The sequence below is a fragment of the Fringilla coelebs genome, assembly GCF_963513975.1.
Source record: "Fringilla coelebs genome assembly, chromosome: 11".
In the NCBI taxonomy this organism is placed as follows: Eukaryota; Metazoa; Chordata; class Aves; order Passeriformes; family Fringillidae; genus Fringilla; species Fringilla coelebs.
In genome coordinates, this window is record NC_140037.1 from 24276574 (window position 1) to 24285488 (window position 8915).

Below are 8915 nucleotides of genomic sequence, written 5' to 3' on the forward strand. Positions count from 1 at the left end.
GCTTTTTCTATCACAATCCAGCTTCACCTGATCCTGCTCTATAATCACCATCCCCATTTATGAAATCCCAGCATGTTGCCGTAGAAATTATGTCACAAATTCATCATTATGACTTCCCCAGCAGGAGCAATTGGAGCTGGAGATTGGCTGTAAAAGTTGCCTTCTAACCAGTCATGCTTTAAAGATATTTTAATTTATTTTTTTTAAGGGAGAGAAGTGAGATTAGCTACCATAGGGAATTAGACAAGCATGCCATGAATATCCCAGGGATACAAGATTACATCCATGAGTCACAGGTACCATAAAATATGATCAAGAGACTTTATAGAGGATGATCTTTGAAATTACCTCCTAATCGCTGAGCAGTTTGCATAAAATCAACTATTAGTTTAAAAAAAAGTAATTCAGAATTCAAAAGTGAACCTGACTGATAATAGTGAAGTTCCAGCTATTCCCATCAGGAAGGCTTATCTGTCAAGCCACTCCAAACGCTTATAGGTTCGCACACTCCTTTGATAACATGATAATTGGTCAGGTACTGTGGCAAGAAACACTCAGAGAGTAAACTTTTGAGGTAAATTATTTATATTTAAATATTTTAGACTTTTCTTGCGAGGCTACACTCCTCCTGCTGCTGCTTGTCAAAGGCTGGCATGTGCTGCAATTCCTAATGAGAGCTACTGAAGAACCTTGACACAGGAAAGCCTCAAAACAAAGACTGCTTCTGCTATAAGAAATGCACTTTGCCAGAAATTGTCTTATTATACCTCTTAATCATTGAAAACAACATCAGAATAAAAGCCTCTTTTTATCAGTGTTAAAACAGAAAATAATTCGGTGAAAAAATAACACCTTATAGAGAGTGTAACACCCAGTCTGAGGGCCCTACCCATGAGCTTGGGTCTCGTCTGGATGCATTCACACTTTCCCTCCTTCCTCCCACACAGCCATCCCTGCACGCAGCTGGAGCCCACCCGCTCCTCTCGCTTTTGGCAGTGCAGCCTGGGTGATGTGAGAAGCGCCCGCTCCCGTGGCTGAGGAGATCAAAGCTACCACGTGCCAGGTCCTCATTGCAGCAGCTATTAACGCAGACTGCCACCAGTTCTCATTTGGGCCGACACAAATTATGGCAGCTGGAAAATTACCCAGCCATAAATCACCACCGCTTGGTTGTCAACCAAGTTCTCCAGCTGGATGCACAGAATTCTCCTCCTCTCCCCACCAGCTTTTCTAAATTTAAAACAAGCAAAGTAGGCAGTAGATATGTCCTGTATTTAGTTAGAATAAATGTTTTTGTAATGTTGTTGAGCAGTCTGGCAGGTTAATTAGTTCTCTGAGGTATCCTAGAGAACAAGGTTTGACTGGTAAGGGAGACACCATCCATTTTAAACCAACTGAAGACATTGAGGATGCGCAAGAAACCCCAAGATTTTGCAGAAAAAAAATCCCAATTAACAGAGGAAAAGGGAAAAAAAAAAGTGTAATACAGACAGGGGCTTATGCCTCCCTATGTCCCCAGAAGAGCAGCCCTACAAGCAGAGAGCAACCACCAACCTGCACTTAAATAACAAGATCATTTAGCACCAGTAAGCCTGTTACACTGCAGTTGAGCCCTTCCACTTCTCAGCAGTGACAGGCAATAATTAATTAATAGCAAACACTCTGATGGGTACTTGGTCCTTATTCCAGAAACTAGACTCTTTCAGCCAAGATATCTGACCCAGTGCAGCACAACTCATTAAGAGAAAGAGCAGGAGGAAACTTGGGAGTAATTCAGCGCTGGAATAAGATGGAAGTAAAGAAGCAGAGACACCTGGTTCCATGCATCCTGTGGCAAGATTCTGAGGAGCTAGGTAACTAGATCACACTGGTGTGTGGTTTTCTACCCAGGAAGCATGCGTCTGAAGCCTGGTGACCTCTGTTCTGTATGTAAGGAGTAGTTCGTATGTAGTACCCAGGAAAAGTGGTTTAAAGTTATTAAAAACGTGGGAAGGCACCCTGTGCTTCCTGAAGGATACCTGCATTGGGCCAGGAAAGAATGGCTGGGCTTACAAACTACACACTGAAGTACCTATCACTCAAAGAGGGACCTGAAGAGAAAAGCTACCACCTGAATCTGATCCATGCCATGGACCTATTGAGAACCTCAGAGGAATCTTCCCTAGGGTTGAGTCAGAAATCTGAGGGGGCAAAAGGCATCCTCCTCCCTACATCACGCAACATAATGCTGTCCTACAAGGTCTGTAGGAGTTCTTTTTGCCCACAGCCACTCCAGTCAGCCCTTTCACAAACTCCAAATACAATACAAACATGGAGCACAGGCCACAGTGTGACAGCAGAGGAGCTGAACAAAATACACACCCTGAGAGACTTTCTTGGGCAGTCATAGCATGGCCACCCATGGCAGGGACAAGCCTGTCCTTCCATCTCTGGGGGACAAACATAGCAACCAGGGGACAGGGGCCACCCTCCTGGTTTTATACCCAAGGCACAGAAAAACCCCAGCTGATGGAAAGATTACAGAGTCTAATTCCCAGCTTTAAATGTCCCAGTTCACCATAAAACACTTTGGTCTCAATCACAGGATATGTCATTGCCCCACCTGCAGCACCAGAGTCCTGCTGTTTTCCAGACAGCATTTATTTGCCAGCTCTTGGGGAGGCACATGGTGTGTGGAAGACAATAAGCTTGCTGTGACAGCAGCATCACAGCCTAGGGGCACAGACACCATCCTGCGCAGAGACACTGCCTGTCCCAAGAGAGCCTCAGAAGCCAGCCCACTTCTGCCCCCAAAACCTCTACCCCAAGTCAACCGCAGAACAATCACTGCCACAAACACCTCCTTTTCCTCGCTTTTCCTTCAGAGAGGGGAAGTTCAAAAACTGTGGATTGTTTAACTGACATCTTTTCCTGCTGTTTGGGATCAAGAAGCAGCAGACACTCCAGTCAACAATCCAGAACAAACTCCTTCCCCATGCTCCCTCTTCACCACACCTGAAAGCCCGAACAATCCCATCAAGTCACCAGTTTTTCTGCTTAACTACCCTCAGCTACACAGGCAACACCAGTTCACTCAGTTCCCTCCTTTCTCACTGATGCTGAGGCTAGTGGATCTCCCTAGCCTGTCCTGCAGGAAGCTGCCCATGCATCCTCCTGAGACACATGCTAGATCTGCTTTTCCTCTACCTCTGCTTCAGCTTCCCCAATCCTCATAGAACTTCTTCCCTGAGCATGATCTCACCCTGCAGGGCAGCTGTTTTGGATAAGGCATCTGCCTTTTTCTTGTCTTCCTTCTTAACCAAAGCTTTCCTGCTGATGCAGCCTCCAAAGGAGGTGTTTGGAGAGAGACAGGAGGAAGCTGGAAGCCGGCTGAGGCTCTATGGAGACCAAGGAATCACAGTCAGCTGCGTGACCCCACTTCCCTGAGTCTGGTAGGGAGCCTCCCACTGCCATCCCATCCATGCCTGTGCCAGTGACATGCCTGGACAGATGCAGACATTTCACCCTGCTTGAACATCACAAGAGCCTTGCAAAGCTAACGGTGCTTCTCTTTCTGCTCACAGACCACTGCCACTAAGAAACCTGGAGGGATTCTGCTGCTGCCTGGGAGAATCAGAAAAACTCTATTTGCTGCATCCCACATGTCCATGGCATAAGGATGACTGGTCTAGAAAGACTAGCTGTAACAGGCAGGATGGAGATGGTCCTGAGACACCCAGTGCCAGCAGGAAATTTGTTGGAAAAAGTACTCCATGCTAAGCTCAGGGAAAACCACACTTTGATTCTTTCCATTCTGATGGATTGCCTCTTAATTGGGACAAAGTCTAACCCCCAAGTGCACATCCAGGCTGTACAAATTAACCACATGAGCAGCATCTGCCAGATGAGCTGAGTTAGGTGCAGCCATAGGTTCTGCAGTTTGGGAAAACCCCTTTCTGCTGGTCACCCCACCTCCAAAGTCACACTATTTCCCTACAACCCCTCTCAAAATGCTCAGGTGTTACTCACACTGGTACTGCAGAAACCCCTGAGAAGCAGGGCTGTGGCAGCCACAGGGATCTCAGGACAGTGGTGGGAAGAGGTCTCCAGGCAGAGGGAATGTTATTGAGCCAACCAAACCAGCCAGGACACCTAGCTCTGGGATGTCCTCCCCGGGTCCATTCCACTGGCCAGGCTCAGGCCTATTGCTCCCACCGGCTGGGGTCTGATGTGAGCCACCAAGCTCCAGCTTTCCCTGTATAGCCATTCCTAGCTGCCTACTAAACAGTTTCTTAAGTTTATCTCTTTTTACCTGAAACCATCATCCTTTGGAACGAGCATTTCTGAGGTGCTGACATCCCACTGAGAGCTCCAGCGCAGTCTGGGAGCACTAACTCTCAATCCACCCACTGGGATTTCCTGTATTGCCTTTCTCCCGAAGTTGCAGCCTGATCAAGAGCTCAGTTGTATATTGTCTCTTCTCTATTAACAGAGGGAGATAAACATCCACTGGACATACAAATACAATTCTTCTCCCATAGACTCCAAAACCTTTTGCCAAAGCACCCAGGACTTCTACTGCTGAGCTTATCAAAGAGCAGCAGGGAAACAAATCCAGAAAATACGGGAGGCACATGTGCATGTCTGATTAACCCAACTTTCTATGATAAACAGAACAGCTCAAGTGCCCTCTTGTCTTTGTCCCCGTAATAAATCTCCCAGTTTTACTGTTTTGTGATATAAAACATCTAAGAGATTTCCCCAAGTTGCAAACAGAACATAAATTACATTGGGTAAACTCTGCAGACACTAATGTTATCTATAAAATCCTGGCACTAATAACTTCACAGAGAGTCTGCAGGCTCCCGGTCTGTATGAGCAAAGCTAATTAGTGTGTGCAACGTGTAACTCAGAGGCATCAAGATTAGGAAGATGAAGCACCAAACGGGGAACTACTGAACTGTAGCTACTCTGGATACCAAAACAGATGGTGACTCTGTCCTGAAGTTTTTGGTTGAGGGCTGTGGCATCTCAACAGAACATGAAAGAAATCCATCCCACTTTTATCCCAGCAAAGTTAAAGATATCCCAGATGCAAAGAAACGATTCTAAAAAGGATGAACTGTGCCTCTTGGAGGGCTGCATAACTGCTTATTATCTCAGGGAAATATAGACTGTTGTTAAGCCTTTTCCCACTGTCTGCCATAAAAAAGTCCACTACTCACATTGTGGGCAAATTATGATTTCAGCATTAATGAAGAAGCCAAAACAGTTTGACCTCTTCTCATGTGCATGAGCCCTCCAACACCTGCAGGGGCAGTGCCCTCCAGGAACTGCTCTGGGCTTGGTTCCTCCAACAGGGCACTGGAGAGCTCTGGGAAATGAAGTCAGATCCTCTTTCTCACATTTTTCTGGCAAAAGGAGCTCTTCTCAAGGCAAAAGAGTTCCATGAAAGTGAAAGGGAAAATGGAGGCCACAAACCCAAATCCACTCACATGGCCCTAAATATATTTTCTAAAAATAATGTACTGCACACAATTAATATTTAATGAAAAACAGAAATATTGAAATAACTCACCTCTACAACATAAGTTTAGTTGACACTATTTAAAAACTTAGATTATTCTATGACTTATAAAAGTCAGAGTTGCAGGTGAAGAGCACAGCTTCATCTCTCCAATCTTAAGCCTGGAAGCATCAGCAACGACTCTGCAGAAATTATTTCAGTCCTACTTTGCAAGTGAAAATGCAAAGTGGTATCACTCAGCAGAGAAACAGCAACACCCGTGCTGAAATTTACTGCCCCATTTCCATTAGGTTTACTGATACAACTCATGGGGATAAGACTAGATAGCCGAATGTCTGGTGTAAGACTACAGAAGGCACTGCACACTCAAGAATCACCCTTCTCTTTACAGTTTGTGACCAACATGACCCAACTTTTTCCACTTGCTTCAGCAGTCATTGGACTTGGTCCCGACTCTTATGATGCAAAATGTGCAAATATTGTTTTCTTTATGTGTCATTTTCACTGCTGGATCTTCACATGGTGAGTGTTGTTAAAGATCCCACTCATACGTTCCAGAAGAGATCCCATGTCTGCATTTAACTGCAGGCATGTTTGGTTTAGATCCCCTCTCTCCCAGCCCTTTGACACAGATCTCCACAAATATTCGAGCTATTGGCATAGCAGACTTAATTAGGAGACAAATTTTAAATGTGAACTTGGAACCAAACAAAAGCACAGCTGCTATAAGGAACATCAGCAAGCCACTGAAGTCAACCTTACTGCTGCTCATTAAACAACCTTCCATCACAACTTGTCAATGTGTGCTCCCAGCTCCCCCAGAGCAACACTACTCATAGTCCTCAGGAATGTTCACACAGGTGTGGGCATGGATCCCAGGCACACACCACCACCAACTCCCCTCCTTGCTGCACATGTGTATCTTGTTGACATTTCCTCTCAGGAATGATGCTGTAGCTGTTCAACACTGTTCAAGCAAGTGGAATGAAATGTAAAACATCAGCACTGAAATCCCCTCTTCCTTTGAGGTTCTGTTGTAACTTGTCAAGTTTTACTTAAAATATGACAAAACTGACATTCTACAAAGTATGCTGGATTTGGGTGGTTATTACCAGGAGAGTCTCACACTGGAGATGCTTTACCTCATCTATTACTGAAAGCATTACAAACACAACGTAGGGAATGCTTTACTAAGTCTGTTGTTCTCACAGAAGTAGATGAAGAATGGTTATTTCCATGTGACAGCTATTATTCATAAATTAATATGAAAGGGATATCAAGGAATCAGTTGCTGGTATCTAAGTACTCAAAACATTCATGTACCCATAATGACCATTTCATCTTCAAAACCCATCACTGACTCAACACAGAGTAGACAAGACCTTCAGCCATGCTTGAAAACCTCCCAAAGAGTGCTGAGAATCAATAGAAAAAAATCATATTATTATGTCCATTCTGTGCTCAATAAAATTAAAACAAAGAAGTTTGTCTATTATTTTCTGGCTAGGGCTTACACCACTTTAAATGACACGCGCTCAGAACCATTCATATTTAGCTTACAGCCAAGGGCTTTCTCTATAAGCACAAAGCCAAATGAGAGCTGGCACCTTTGCTGTAGTCAAAAAAAGTTGCCAGAAAACTCTGAGGGCATAAATTCAGATTCTCTGCAAAACAGCACAACTCTTAGATACGGGGAAGTATACAGGAGAAGTATTTAGATGTAGAGGACCTCAGGAGGAAAAATGGGTGGTTGTCTCGTTGGCAGGGGGAGTGCAGCAGCAGTAGCAAATCTCTCACACACACACACACACACACAAAAGTTCACTGATAACAGTTTAGGAACAATCAATTTTACTTCATGACTTTGGCTCTGGACTGACTGGCAAGCTTCAGAAACCTGTTCAACACACTTTCTATGTTTTAGCTCAGTAGTAGTCACAGTAAAAGCACCACAAATACAATTTTACAACCCATTTTACTTTGCCTCTTGTGAAATGCATATTTATTAATCTGGCAAAATTTCCGGCTGGGAGTTTATGGCAATTGTAGCTCCAAATTTGCTCATGAATTAATTTCCCTTTGAACACATAAAATTTAAAAGCAGCTTCATGCAACATAAGTATCCAATAAAATCACCCCCCAACTTTAAATATAAAATTTAATAGGAAGGACCTATATAAACAGACCAGCACCAATTCCAAGAGCATGAAATTTCTAATAGAATGGTGCTCTTGAACCAGCTGATAACCAACTACAACCTGATTTCTCTGAGAGCAATGCTATTGTTTACCACCTCTGCAAGGGAACAGAAGGGAAACAGAGGTTTTTCTTGGTAGGAGGCAACTTGTGAGGCCAAGTTGCCTTCAAGAGCATATCTGCACCTCATTGGGAACTGTATTTACTGTAACCAGCTCCTCCTGGTACACCAATGCGATGCTTGACACTTTTTACCTTGTCTAAAGCTTCATTTTTATGCCACAGGCACTGTTCAAAAGATGTGGCCTGGCAGTCATCCCACCTGAGCTAGGTGATCTGTCCCAACATTTCAGTAACCTTGAAGGAACAGCTTCCATAGAGACTTGAAATCTTCAAACCAAAGACTACACTATTGAAAGGATAATAAACATTAACTGCAGTCACCTGGTGTTTACATGACTATGAAAAGATACACAGTCATTTTGGGTCTTGTTAAATTGTGGGTTTAGGTGCTGAAAAGTAGCTTCCAGCGATGAATGTTTCCATATGCCGTTTAATAAGCTTTGAGTATTTCACCCATTAATCCGAGTGAATATCCCCCTACTCATCTCCAACAGCATCTGTAACACAGCCATTGGAATTTAAAGTCTGCAGTAACTCTGCTCAGCTTCCAGGGCCATTCAAGATTTTGGGGAGCCTCTTTAAAACTTTGATATTCCTCAGAGAAGAGCCCTTGCCATCTTATACCTGACGAGGCTATTAAGATGTTCTCATGCAATCCAGCATTGAAGCTAAGCTCTGCAGAGGAAGAAAAAGGCTTCACCTTTATGAAACACCCATTTCCAAGCCCCCTAGATTCATGTCTAAACTTCCCAACAAGCTCAATTAATCTTCACAGGATGAAGAGTAAGGAGACATATGTTTCAGATGGCTACAAGAAGAAATAGGGGTGTTAATCTTTGATAGAAAGTAATGGTTTGCCCAGCAAGAAGTATTTTGGGGTAAGCTGGAGAAAGCACAGAGATGACACACAGGTCCAGAAGCCTGTGCCCATCCTACAGCCACAGATTCAAGTGACCCACCAGTCCTTCTGCAATCTGCATCAAAGACACAATCAAACTGCTTATGAACAATATAAAACTCAAAACCAATCAACTGGTCCAACTAATATGATCCGTGTCCAAGTAGTGAAGACCTAATCAACAAGAAAGGA